Source organism: Carcharodon carcharias, chromosome 31 (genome assembly GCF_017639515.1).
Source record: "Carcharodon carcharias isolate sCarCar2 chromosome 31, sCarCar2.pri, whole genome shotgun sequence".
Lineage (NCBI taxonomy): Eukaryota > Metazoa > Chordata > Chondrichthyes > Lamniformes > Lamnidae > Carcharodon > Carcharodon carcharias.
Genome location: NC_054497.1, coordinates 29027780 through 29042534, shown reverse-complemented (window position 1 = coordinate 29042534; position 14755 = coordinate 29027780). Strand labels below are relative to the sequence as shown.

At 43.8% G+C, this 14755-nt stretch overlaps 1 protein-coding gene across 6 annotated transcripts in view; it reads right to left on the bottom strand.

Moving 5' to 3' along the window:
- LOC121271830 (myocardin-related transcription factor A-like) overlaps positions 1 to 14755 on the bottom strand; it is a 227890-nt gene that overhangs the window by 190569 nt on the left and 22566 nt on the right. The gene's annotated exons all lie outside the window — the stretch shown is intronic.

Sequence of the window (14755 nt, the reverse complement as noted above, 5' to 3'; positions counted from 1 at the left end):
CTATTCAACCGAGCTGCAATGTTATAACATTAACTCCTGAGAACACCTCTGGTATGAGTCGGAGTGCCAAGCATCATCCTATCTGTGGAGTAGGGAAGGGGGTTGGGGGGGTAAAGAATGGGGAAGGGGAGGGGAGCGAAAAGAGGGGAGGGGATGGGAGAGCGAGCAAAGTGGAGGGAAGGGGAGAGAGGGAGAGAGCAAGAGAAAAAAAAGAGAAAAGTAGGTGAGGGGGAGGGAAAAAAGAGGGAAGGGTAGAGAGAGGGAAAAACAGGGAAAGGGAGAGAGGGGGAAATGTCACCAAAGCAGAAAGAAAATGTAAAAGAAAAAAGGAGGCAAACAGATCAATTGCCTGTGACATTTGGCAGGTAAGAGTTATGAAACCAACCACTCAGCAGCAATATCCGTTTTGCTAATAATATAAACAGTCACAGCTGCATAAAAGGTTTCTAAGAAGTCAAGTCCGGCCACGTTACACCTTTACCTTTGGGTACATATTTCAAACTCGTAACCTGCTACTTTCTAAACAACATTAAGAATCCAGTTTCAGATAACATCATCTTGAGCTGCAACTACATCAAACCGTGCAGCTGCGAATTAAAGCAAAGACAAAGGACAAAAATGATACAACTTCATTCTCTGAGCAATCACCACCCCGTGCAGCTTTTAAAATCTGTAATGAATGATAACCTCAAAAGGATGTCAACATTCTTCAGATCTGTGTGAACGAGTGACTGTGTTACTCTTGGCTGAAAGGACTCATTCCTCAAAGCTGTGTCGGTCCGTTAGTAATTCTGTCAGGTAACAGCTGTATTATAAATACAATGAAATTCAAATCAAGTACAGTCAGCCCACTGGCACAGCATGTTGGCTGTCTAAAATGCCACAATGACCGACAGGATAGAGTTCTCAATTCTCCCCTGTTCTCGATCGGAGGAGTGCCTAGAGTACATTTTATCCAAGGAGCCATTGGTGGGACAAATGCTCACTGTTTTCAGGACCCTGTAACGTACCATCTCAAGTAAATACACACTCGTTGGCACTGGGTGGGATATCCCTTGCCCAATATGACAAAGGCTTGTCTTTATCTTAAGACATAAGACATAGGAGCATAAATTAGGCCATTCGGCCCATCGAGTCTGCTCCGCCATTTATCACGGCTGGTAAGTTTCTCAACCTCATTTTCCCGTCTTCTCCCCGTAACCTTGGAGCCCCTTACCAACCAAGAACCTATCTATCTCGATAAGACATAGGACATAGGAGCAGAACTTCTTAAGTTCTCTGCACAAAGGCTGGTCCTTGGTAATTATTCGCCAAACCAAGGCAAAGTTTACTTCGGCTGGGTGAGGAGACAGGCCCCAAGTGTACCTGAACCGAAGAGATCAAACCCCATGCTGGTGTTAATCAGGTCCACACACTAGCCGTCTAGTCAACCGAGATAATCATTCATCTTTTAAAAGTCTATTGCTGGCCAAATGCTATAAGATTCTACACTAAAGTGCCTTTGATGCTGCCTACATTTAGCCGACCTAGTGACGCTTTTGATATATGGATGGAGACAGTGTTGAGGGGGACTTCACTCCGCACAGCCCATCTAATAACCCTTTTTGCAACTACATTGTGACAGTTCACAACAATTTCCAACAGTACATACGGACCAAGCAGCACAGCCAAAATTGTGACAGGGTAATAAGATTTCTGGCCAAGAGGCAGGAATGCCAGTGAGCAGGAGGCAAGCAGAAAGTGTTAGCATATTTCTTTTATACTTTTAAATTATTTTCCAGGTTATTTCATTAACGAATATAGGAATTTAGGAACACAGGTTTTTTTTTATTCATTTAAGGGTTGTGGGTGTCACTGGTTAGGCCAGCATTTGTTGCCCATCCCTAATTGCCAAGGTGATGGTGATGATGAGCTGCCTTCTTAAACCACTGCAGTCCATTTGGTTAGGTAAATCCACAGTGCTGTTAGGAAGGGAGTATGTCAACTTACAGGATATAGTGTTTTAATTTATTTTCTGACAAGAAAGGTTCTGTAGGACCTGACCACAGTTTTTACACTGGTTGCAATGGGAAAATCTGATTCGCCTAGCGTTGTTTCATTGAAGTTGCGCTTTTCAGAAACATGACAACATTAAGTAAAGAATTATTGTATTAAGGGATACAGATCCAAGGCAGGTAAATAGAATTAAGATACAGATCAGCCATAATGATCTATTTAGATAGTAGAGCAGATTCAATGGGCTGAATGGCCTCTCATTCTAGGATTGGACTGGATTTGGCTATAATGGCCTGCATAGGCAAATAGCAGCTCACGTGAAGAACATTTGCTTAGCTAAACTATCAGAAGTGCACTTCTGTTGAAACTACTGCACAGAGATACCTGCATGCCAAAACACCGAAAGCAGTAGACTACAGAGAGTTATCAGTTGTATTGTCTTTCCATTGGCCAAGAGTAAAATTAGATAGTTAGTCCCAGCAATTGAACAGTTGGCTCAAAATCCTGAAACTCCCTTCCTAACAGCACTGTGGGTGTACCTACACCAGATAGGTTGCAGAGGTTCAAGACGGGCAACTCCATCTTCTCAAGGGCAACTGGGGATGAACAAACACTGGCCTTGCTAGCAATGCCCACTTTGTGTGAATTAATTTACAAAATCAAGTAATCCCACAACCAACAGAACTCGGCAATCCTACTGCTTCAAGTCATTAATGATGAGGGTAACCCATCAACTAGGACGAGGCCCTGTAAATATACCCATCCTCAAGCACTGTGGAGCCCAACACAATGCAAGAGTTGAGGCTAAAGTGTTTTGAGCCCCAAGTGTAGAATAGATGATCCAACTCCTCAAGGATCTCCACATAGATACCAACATCCAGCCAATAACTGGAACAATTTTGAGCCTGTTATGACAGACATCAGCTGACTGTAAAAAGAACATACGGCCAATTAAAATACGATTTAATTCGTGGTCTTTCAGAATAGCTCTCAGTAACTTAGAGATATTTTAAACACTAGTAAATAACTTAAATGTGTGCTTGTGATCAGTATAAAGTGCAAAAACTAATGAACAGGTGGCTTTCCTCACAGCCAAGTTACAAGGTACAGAACAAACCGCAGATTCCACTAAAATCAGTAAAATCATCCCTTGGAGAATTGGTATTCTAATATGTTTATGGCCAATTATAGCATTACTTGCCTAGCAACACAGTATTCTATGGAACCATATGGAATGCCGATCTCCCAGAAGATGCAGTGTCAGTTGCCAAGTCTGCCCTGTACAGAGCATCATTTGTAAAACAGTTGCAAGAGTCGGGGATCCCTCTGTGGTTTCGCTCTATTTGCAAATGGTCACTGCTGGGACTAATTTGATAATTCTACTCATGGCCAATAGCAAGATAACACAACAGAATGAGCTACACAACTGAAAGACAATGGGTTTCACACCAACAGTGTACACCTCCATTTACCTTATATCTTTGAAAGGGCCAACAATGTGGACAAGACAACTGAAAACTGCGCTTGAAAAGTAACTCTTTCTTAGTCCCTAGTCTGCAAAGATCTCAGCAAAGCAATGGGGAGAGCAATGCAGAATCTATTGCCACGCCCCCAAGCTTTGGGAGGGAGGTGGGAGGGTGTCAGGGAGATGAACTAATTCCCACTCATTACAGCAGAAGTCACTGGAAAGCTGAGTGGGTATCTACCAGATGTGGATTGTGACTGGCTGAAAAGGACTCATTTTCAAATCTCCGGCCAGCACTCAAATGTATTGGCTCACATGAAATGACCATTTAGGCAAGGTACAGGAGGTAGGACGGCACTGGGGGAACCTTACCCCAAACACAGCTTGGCCTAAATAGCCAAGTGGTTATGGTACTGGGCTTGTAACCCCAAGATCAAGAGTTCAGATCTCACAGTGGTAAACTATGAAACAATGTAACTTCATCTGAACAGGAACAGATGGAAACATGTTTGTACTCGAAAGAGTTACCCCAAACACAGTGATAGCAAGAGTAATGGAAAATCAACAAAGTCAACAGGATGGGCCTGCCATTTGTGAAGACTCGTCCAAATACCTCTGTCCCCAGTTTCACTTACATAACAGCACTTCAGAAATCAGTGCAAAAACATCACAGGCACAAAGCCCACACCCAACCACTCTAGAAACCAGTGTACTGGTATGGGTGATGTACTGTTGCAACAATACATCTCCATGCCAATCACAAACTGCAGACCAATCATACTTAATGAGCCAACTAAAATTGTAAACATAATATGCACAAAACAAGGATTAAAAAACGCAAAATGGAAATACTGAAAATACACAACAGGCCGGAGAGCATCCAAAAGAGATTGGTGTTCTGTGTGGATGCCTGAATCACAACCTGGGGTTCTGAGGAATGATCGCTACCCAGAATATTAACAGTCTTTTCAGATGCTGACCAATCTGCAGGCCTTTCCATGTAAAATAATGATGGCTTTTTTATCTTTATTCTTTCATAGGATGTGGGCATCGCTGGCAAGGCCAGCATTTGTGGCCCATCTCTAATTGCCCTCAAACTGAGTGGCTTGCTAGGCCATTTCAGAGGGTATTTAAGAGTCAACCACATTGCTGAGAGTCTGGAGTTGCAAGTAGGCCAGGCCCAGATAAGGACAGCAGGTTTGTCTTCCCTAAAGCGCATTAATGAACCAGATCAGTTTTTACAACAATAAATGACAGCTGTCATGATCATTACGGAGGCTAACTTTCAGTTCCAGACTAATTGAATGCCTCTAGAGCATTAGCCTGGGCCTCTGGACTCCCACAGCTACCTCGACTACAGCTCCTCACACCCTGTAAGGACTCCATCCCATTCTCTCAGTTCCTTCGCCTCCATCGCATCTGTTCCGATGATGCTATCTTCAAAAACAGTTCCTCTGACATGTCCTCCTCCTTCCTTAACCGAGGTTTTCCATCCACGGTCATTGACAGGGCCCTCAACCGTGTCTGGCCCATCTCCCGCGCATCCACCCTCACGCCTTCTCCTCCATCCCAGAAACATGATAGGGTCCCCTTGTCCTCACTTCTCACCCCACCAGCCTCCGCATTCAAAGGATCATCCTCCGCCATTTTCGCCAACTCCAGCATTATGCCACTACCAAACACATCTTCCTTTCACCCCCCCCATCGGCATTCCGTAGGGATCGTTCCCTCCAGGACACCCAGGTCCACTCTTCCATCACCCCCTACTCCCCAAGCCCCACCTATGGCACCACCCCATGCCCACACAAAAGATGTAACACCTGCTCCTTCACTTCCACTCTCCTCACCGTCCAAGGGCCCAAACACTCCTTTCAAGTGAAGCAACATTTCACTTGCATTTCCCCCAACTTAGTCTACTGCATTCGTTGCTCCCAATGCAGTCTTCTCTACATTGGAGAGACCAAACGTAAACTGGGCGACCGCTTTGCAGAACACCTGCGGTCTGTCCGCAAGAATGACCCAAACCTCCCTGTCGCTTGCCATTTCAACACTCCACCCTGCTCTCATGTCCACATGTCTGTCCTTGGCTTGCTGCATTGTTCCAGTGAAGCTCAATGCAAACTGGAGGAACAACACCTCATCTTCCGACTAGGCACTTTACAGCCTTCCGGACTGAATATTGAATTCAACAACTTTAGGTCTTGACCTCCCTCCTCCAGCCCCACCCCCTTTCTGTTTCTTCCCCCTTCCTTTTTTTTTTCCAATAAATTATATAGATTTTTCTTTTTCCCACCTATTTCCATTATTTTAAAGTATTTTTAAATCTTTTATGCTCCCCCCGCCCCCACTAGAGCTATACCTTGAGTGCCCTACCATCCATTCTTAATTAGCACATTCGTTTAGATAATATCACCAACTTCGACACCTATGTGTTCTTTTGTTTTGCTGTCTGTGACATCTTTTGATGATCTGCTTCTATCACTGCTTTTGCCTACAACCACACCACCCCCCTCCACTTCTATCCCCCCACCCAACCCCACCCCCCCACCACCTTAAACCAGCTTATATTTCACCCCTTCCTGGGATTCGCCTAGTTCTGTCAAAGGGTCATGAGGACTCGAAACGTCAACTCTTTTCTTCTCCGCCGATGCTGCCAGACCTGCTGAGTTTTTCCAGGTAATTCTGTTTTTGCGCTGGATCACTAGTCCAGTGACATTACCACTATGCCACCATCTCCTCTACTTGTAGCATTAATATAGCCCTCCCCTCAATCCCATCACTTTACTGACCCCAACCATCTCACTGTGGACAGATAAGTGTTCGCCAAATGAAGTTTAATCACAGGGAAGCAATTATTCTGGACTACGCTGGTGCACCTCCATGCTGTTTTCAGAGTAGCACTGGTCCAGACCTGGGAAGAGGTCTCAGTGGCAGCATGGTCACGGGCTGAGGCCCCTTCAAGTCTTGAGCTCATAATTTAGACACTGATGGAGTGCTGCATTGTCAAGGGTGCTATCTTTTGTATGTGACATTAAAGCAAGGCCCTTTCTACTCCCTCAGGTGGGCAGAATAGATCCTATGGTGCTATTTGAAGAGTAGATGAGTTCTCCTAATGTTCTGGCCAAAGTTTATCATTCAACCAGTATCATTAAAAATAGATTATATTGCTGTTTGTGGGACATGAACTGAAAACTGGTTTCCGGTTTCCTACACTGACTATATGTACTTTAGGACAACTGGAGGTCATAAAGGGCTTTAAACAAATGCAAGTTCTTTCTTCCAATATCAGCCACTCAACTCCAGATACCACAAGCCATGGGGAGATTAAGAAAGGGGAAACTTGGCTTTTCCCTTCACGCCCCTTCCTCTCCTAAAAACAGTGAGTTCAAGTCATTGGAGGCCGGGTCACTGAGTATATTCAAGAAAGAAATTGATAAATTTTTGGATATTAGGGGTATCGAGAGAAAGTGGGAAGATTGCATTGATTTAGAGTATCAGCCATGATCATATTGAATGGTGGAACAGGCTTGAAGGGCCGAATGGTCTACTCCTACTCCTAGTTTCTATGTTTCTATTTCTAACTGAGTGTCTCTGCCAGTGAGTGCCAATCAGATCAGATCACTCCACAAGAGAACATCAGAGAAAAAAACAGGCCAACTTCTGACACCTGGTCACCAGCCAGTAATCCTTGCTAGGAAGGATATACAGGTTATTACATCCCAAGAGAAAACAGACTAGTTACATTCATTCAGGGAAGTGGATCATGTGGACGAGGTACCGGAGGGTAAAGGAACCTGTGAGAATAACGCCCAAGTACAACTCATGAGGGGGCAGTGGCATAGTGGTAATGTCACTGGACTAGTAATCCAGAGGCCCAGACTAAGGCTCTGGTGACACGGGTTCAAATCTCACCATGGCAGCTGTGGAACTTGAATTCAGTTAATAAATCTGGAATATAAAGCTAGTGTCAGTAATGGTGACCATGAAACTATCACCAATTGTTCTAAAAACCGATCTGGTTCATTAATGTCCTTCAGGGAAAGATATCTGACATCTTTACCTGGTCTGGCCTATATGTGACTCCAGACCCACGGCAATGTGGTTGACTCTTAACTGCCCTCTGAAATGACCTAGCCAGGTCAGTTCAAGGGCAACTGAGGATGGGCAACAAATGCCGGCCTTGCCAGCGATGCCCACATCCCATGAAAGAATAAAAAAGAAACTAAGAATAGATTTTTTTTAAAAATAGAAGCAGCTGGAGGCTCAAAGGTGCTGCTCCTGGGTAAAACTCAGTAATTATATCAGATTGGTACCAGGGATGAAGGAAAAAGCTAATCCAGAGCTATGCTTGGGACAGGAAACCCGAGTGAATGGCCTGAGATTCCTGGTTCAACTGTGGAGTTCCATTTAATCAAAAAGACTAGATTAACACACTAGCAGAAAAACCAAATATTGAGCACATGGTTGTTTAGGCTAGAGTAAGGCTGGGCTGAAGATGATCAGAATCTTGCACTTCTAAGATTTAGCCTGGAACTTCCAAATATAAGTCTATTACTAGAATTTAACTTGCTGATTCACAGGGAGTCTCCGCAACTCCGCTTTACATCAATCACTGGCTTTTGGCAGAAGGACTGCACCAGAAAGGTTGAATGCCCATCTTCAGTCTGGGCCAATTAATCACACTTATTGCAAGGCTGGTACAGACACAAATGCCCTCAGCAACCCAAGTTAAGGAAGAAAGGGGGAGGGAGGGGTGGAGAAAGAAGAGAAATCTGAAAAGAAATTAGCCAAGGTTCTAGCTCTTAATCAATAGCCTCTGCAGATATCAGCTGAGGACTGTGCAATTAAATATTCAACGCAAATATTCAGCTTCAAGGCTGATGCGTGGAATAACAGACATGTGGGCGGAGGAGCAATGGGTGACTGACATATGAGAAAAGTTGACGAGAGGAAAAAAAAAACAACTTCACCCAATTAGTAAATCTGGTTTATCTAAATTTATAGTAAATAAAGTAAACAATTATTAACAGACTATGGTTCAGGCTTTCGTTATTTGTGTGCTTACATACAATGAGTAAGGCCACTGGTTTATAGCGACAATGCCAACTTCTATTTTCATCATATGGAATTCAGGGACTTTGATGTTTTTGGGTGGCATTCTGCAGTTTTACCTACTTTCCCCTCTCATGAAAACTGCAAACCAATTACCTTGTCCAACTTCTTTTCACAACAAAACTTGCATTTTTACCTCAGACATAAATCATTGTTCCAAAGGACTTTGTGCACTTCCCACCACCACCCAGATATCCTCTGGTGATTCATCTTTTAGCTATTCCCAGATATAGAATTAGCCCAAATCAAATCCCGAAATACCTTCGGAAAACTGCAGCACCCTATTAAACTAAAGGCACTTTTAAAGCATGCTATCTACAGCACAAAAACAGAATTACCTGGAAAAACTCAGCAGGTCTGGCAGCATCGGCGGAGAAGAAAAGAGTTGACGTTTCGAGTCCTCATGACCCTTCGACAGAACTTGAGTTCGAGTCCAAGAAAGAGTTGAAATATAAGCTGGTTTAAAGTGTGTGTGTGGGGGGCGGAGAGATAGAGAGAAAGAGAGGTGGGGGGGTGGGTGTGGTTGTAGGGACAAACAAGCAGTGATAGAAGATCTGCTTCTATCACTGCTTGTTTGTCCCTACAACCACACCCACCCCCCCACCTCTCTTTCTCTCTATCTCTCCGCCCCCCACACACACACTTTAAACCAGCTTATATTTCAACTCTTTCTTGGACTCGAACTCAAGTTCTGTCGAAGGGTCATGAGGACTCGAAACGTCAACTCTTTTCTTCTCCGCCGATGCTGCCAGACCTGCTGAGTTTTTCCAGGTAATTCTGTTTTTGTTTTGGATTTCCAGCATCCGCAGTTTTTTTGTTTTTATCTCTATCTACAGCACCCTTTACTGGAGAGTCTAACATCACCGATGGGAGCCACATTTCTACTGCCACATTCCACAACTCAGGTACCTATTATACACAAGCAAAACAAGTTGCTTTCAACTGTGACCATGCATCAAACAAACCATTATGGTCAGGCAGACTCCAAGTTTAGCTTGTGTGACATAATATGCTAAAGTCATGACAACCTGCATTGATACAGTGCTTTTAATATCAAAAAAAAATCCCTGGCACTTCATAAACCAACATGAAGACTGAAGAGATTGGTATAGGGTGGTCAGAAGCTAGGTGCTTTTTTTTTTTAGGTGGTTTTGAAAGATGGAGGGGTTTGGGAAGAGAGTTCCAACGAATCACCAAGGCAGCTAAAGGCTCTGGCATGAACGATAAGGTGGAAGAAGGGGAATAAAAAAATAATAAAAATAACAGCAAGAGAACCAGAGCATTTGGGAAAGGCATAAGGCTACAGGAGATTGCTGAGGTAGGGTATGGCAATGTCAAGTAGATACTTGTAGACAAGACAAAGGTTTAACATTGAAGATACTGCAGATCAGCAACAAGGGTGATGGGTGAACAGGAGTTTGTATAGGGAAAGATATGTGTATCAGAGTTTTGGATAAGTTGGAGAAGCAGAGCATAGTGATCTGGCGGTATTAGAAGCACACAAGGGTTTCAATAGCGATAGGTCTGAGATGGGTCAGAGATAGGCAATGTTGCAGAGATTGAAAAGCAGTCCTGGTGACGGATGAAATTAGAGGCTTGAAGCTCATCTCAAGGTCAAATAGGACATCAAGATGGCAAATGTCTTCAGTAGAGTGCATAGCTCAGACATGGATAGAGTCAAGGGAGAACAGAACTCCAGGGCTGAAAATAAGATTCCATTTCCCCACCGCTGGGCTAAATGTTTTAATTCAATGATTCATGTCCAACGCCAGTTTGTTATGAAAGATGACAGCATCGGATGATGTCACTGAAGGAAAGTTATGTAAATTGTCCAAAGACATATCAAAGACCAAGAAAGTGAAGTTACAGGTGGGAGCATTTCCAATGACACATCTTCTACATTCCAATAGCTAAGAATGGAACCATACAAGAGCAGTCACATGGAGATAAAATTAAAAAGGATTTGTATTTACATAATGCTTTCTACAACCACTGGACGTCTTAAAGCATTTCACAGCCAAAGAAGTACTTTCAAAGTGTAATCACTGCTGTAATGTAGGAAGCACGACAGCTAATTTGCGCTCAGCAAACTCCCACAAACAGCACGGAATAATGACCAGATAATGTTTTTGTGACGTTGATTGAAAGATAAATATTGGCCAGGTCACCAGCATAACTCCCCTGCTCTTCTTCAAAATATTGCCACGGGATATTTACCTCCACCCGAGCAGACAGCTGGGGCCTCAGTTTAATACCTCATCCAAACAATGGCACTTCTGGCAGTAAAGCACTCCCAGGATATAGAATCTTCAGGCAAGACAGGGGAGGGGGTAAAAGAGGAGGAGGTGTTGCATTATTAGTTAAGGAGTCAGTTACTGCAGTAAGGAGAGATAATATCTTGGAGGGGGGATCAAATGAAGCTTTGTGGGTAGAACTTAGGAATAAAAAAGGGGCAACCACATTATCAGGTGTTTATTATAGACCCCCAGATAGTCAGCGGGAAATTGAGGAGCAAATATCTGCACAATTTGTGGAGGTGTGTAAAAACAATAACAATAGGGTAATTATATTAGGTGATTTCAACTTTCCCAACATTAATTGGGATAGACTTAGTGTTAAGGGCTTGGATGGAGTGGATTTCTTGAAATGTGTACAGGAGAACTTTTTAGGTCAATATGTAGAGGGTCCAACAAGGGACGGTGCATTGCTGGACCTAATTCTGGGGAATGAAGCCGGACAGGTGGCTGAGGTGGTGGTGGGGGAGCATTTTAGCAGAAGTGATCACAACATGGTACAATTTAAGTTTGTTGTGGACAAAAAAATAGACTAGTTGCAAAAAAATGTTTTGGATTGGGGGAAGAGTGGATTTTAGTAAAATAAGGCAGGATCTGGCCAAGGTAGACTGGGAACAGTTACTTGTGGGGAAATCTACAGAGGAACAGTGGGGGGGGGGCGTTCAAAAATGAAATGGGGAGGGTACAGGCTCAACATGTTCCCTCTAGGGTGACAGGAAGGAGGAACAAGCCCAGAGAACCATGGGTGACCAGAGACATTCAGGTTACGATGAGAAGGAAAAGAGAGGCTTTTAGCAGGTACAAGGGAAGCAAATCAGCAGAGGCATTAGTGGAGTACAGACAGTGCAGGGTGGAGCTTAAGAAAGCAATTAGGAGAGCAAAGAGGGGATATGAGAAAGCTCTGGCTGGTAAAAGTAGGGAAAACCCCAAGATATTCTATAAGTATATCAATGGGAAGAGGATAACCAGGGAAAGAGTAGGGCCCATAAGGGATCAAGGGGGCAATCTATGGGTGGAGCCAGAGGACATTGCTAGGGTGTTGAATGAATACTTCACACCTGTCTTCACCCAAGAGAATAAGGGTGACAGGATCAAGCTCGGGGAGAGAGACTGCGAGATTCTTAAGCAAATAGGGAATGACAAGGTATTGGAGGTGTTGGCAGGCTTAAAAGTGGACAAATCTCCAGGTCCAGATGATTTGTGTCCCAGACTGCTGAGGGAGGCAAGGGAGGAGATCGCAGGGGCTCTGACCCAAATTTTTAATTCCTCTCTGGCCACGGGGGAGGTGCCAGAGGACTGGAGAACAGCTAATGTGGTTCCGCTATTTAAGAAGTGTTGTAGAGATGAGCCAGGGAACTACAGGCCAGTGAGTCTCACATCAGTGGTAGGGAAACTATTGGAGAAATTTCTGAAGGAGAGTATCTATCTCCACTTGGAAAGGCAAGGTTCGATCAGGGATAGTCAGCATGGCTTTGTCAGAGGGAGGTCATGCCTAACAAATTTGATTGAATTTTTTGAGGAGGTAACCAGGTTTGTAGATGAGGGTAGTGCAGCTGATGTAGTTTATATGGATTTCAGCAAAACCTTTGACAAGGTCCCACATGGGAGAAGGATGGTATAATCAATCAATTGAACGCTGCAGAATGGTCAAGGCAGATGAGATGGCATCCTGGTCACAATCACAAAAGGCACCATTTATGAATTTGGCTGTTTTAGTGCTGGAAGAGTGGAAGCCAGACTAACGAAATTCAAACAGGGAGGTCTGGAAGAGGTATAGGAGGAGTTGGGAGGTTGATATTGGGGCAGAAAACAGCTGGTGGGTGCACTTGTCCTTTGAGAAGTTCGACAACAATTCTGACGGGAAGAAGGATGCAGAGTCCAGAAAGGGGAGTGAGTGAAGAGGGGATCCAGGGAACAGAGGATGGATAGCATGAACGAGATGAGCTTAGCAAGAGTAAAGCGATGTGATAATGTGAAGAAAGGCAGGACTCCTTGGTTACAGTAGGCGAGATACTGGAGCAGGAGGAAGAAATAACAGAGGCAGCTGCACAGGTCTTGGAGAAAAAGCAATTCACAAGTTCCTCACATTTGGTGTTCAAAGCAAAGATGGGGTAGAAGGGTGCAAGGTGGGAGCTCCTGCTAGAACAAGGAGCTTAGGGTTGTCCATGACCTCCAAAATGATACTGGAATCACAGACATGTCACAACAAAACTGCCTAAGTCTTACCTGGAAACAAATACACAAGAACAGCAACAAACAGCAAGAAAAACCAGAAAGGGCACCAGGCAGTCAACAGTTATATTCTATATAAATAGCATTCTCCCAGGATCAGTGTAGCAACATAAAAGCACCTGAATGAATGGATATAGAAACCCAGTAAACAAACCAGGTTACCTCAAAGGGAGGAAATAAACAATGGCTCCACCTATGCCTTTTCAGGCACACATAATGAAATCATACTAACACTCATCAAGATTTCCTCTATAATAAAGGTTGCGAACAAGTTGACACTGCCCAGAAATCCATTACATGCAAATTAGTCACTTCATTGACGGACAGGTGGGAGATCAAGCCAACTAGAGCCAGTAACTCACTCAACAGAAAATTTTGCTATTTACTTTCCTCACTTCCTGTGGCAAAAACTACCAGCTATAACAACTTTCACTCATATAGCACCTTAAATATTGTCCCAAGGTGCTAACTACACAAGAGAACAAACAAACATAATAGTTGATACTGGGTCACTTAAGGAGATGCAAGGACGGACAGGTGACCAAGAGCTTTGTCAGCTGTAGATTTTAAGTACTGTCATAATTAGAAACAATAAATCTGGAGCAACTTAGGAAGGGAATTCCCAGCTGGAGCAAGGCTACAGTCAGGCCAGCCATTATCTTACTGAGTGGCAGAGCAGGCTCGACAGAGCGAATGGTCTATGCCTGCTCCTAATTCGTATGCTCTAATGCAAAAGCAAAATACTGCGGATGCTGGAAATCTGAAATAAAAACAGAAAATGCTGGAAAACCTCAGCAGGTCCGGCAACATCTGCGGAGAGAGAAACAAGAGTTAATGTTTCACGTCTGTGTGACTTTTCACAGATCTGACGAGTCATACGGACTGAAACGTTAACTGTTTCTCGCTCCACAGATACTGACAGGCTAACTGAGCTTTTCCAGCATTTTCTGTTTTTATTTGTTATGCTCTAACGCTAGTCTCATATAGGAGTGAGGTGCTGATAAACCACTAACACCTGTACTGTACCACAGTAAAATGGATGAAGGGAACACCAGACAAGATGGTTCCACCACAATACATATGGTTACTCTCTACAAAATAATGATTAATAGTCTGGAGGAACCATCACTAACAGTCTAGCAGAAGATGAACTCCCAAGAATCAATGGTTATTCTGACAACAAGCCTTGTCTACTTCTCTGAATCTCGAGAAGATACTGTTTTCAGAAGAGCTGTACAAGCAACAGCCTCTGTGCCAAAAAAGCAAAGGTTGTTTTCCTGGAGCTTATAGGATGGGGGAGGAAAGTACTCTCCTGTGCCAATTGACAGGCTGCTGTTAGCAGACGAGCTGGTTGGACAGTTCAATGATTGCTCTGCACAAATAGCAAACTATGAGTCAGCTGCAAGACTGCTTTGGGAGGGGATCAGGAGTGGGGGTTGGTGGATGTACTGGAGCCCTTCTCCTGCCCCCCACCCCACCACATTCAACTTTAAACTGCAGTTTTCACCTTTCTTCCTTTTCATACCAATCAGGAAAAGGAATTCCACTTTTCCATTTTGTTTTGCATGGATCTGCATCCTGATCTGGAAAGCTTTTAGCCTATCCCATAAGAAGCAAGAAACAAGCCACCACATTAATTAACCCAACATTACCTAAA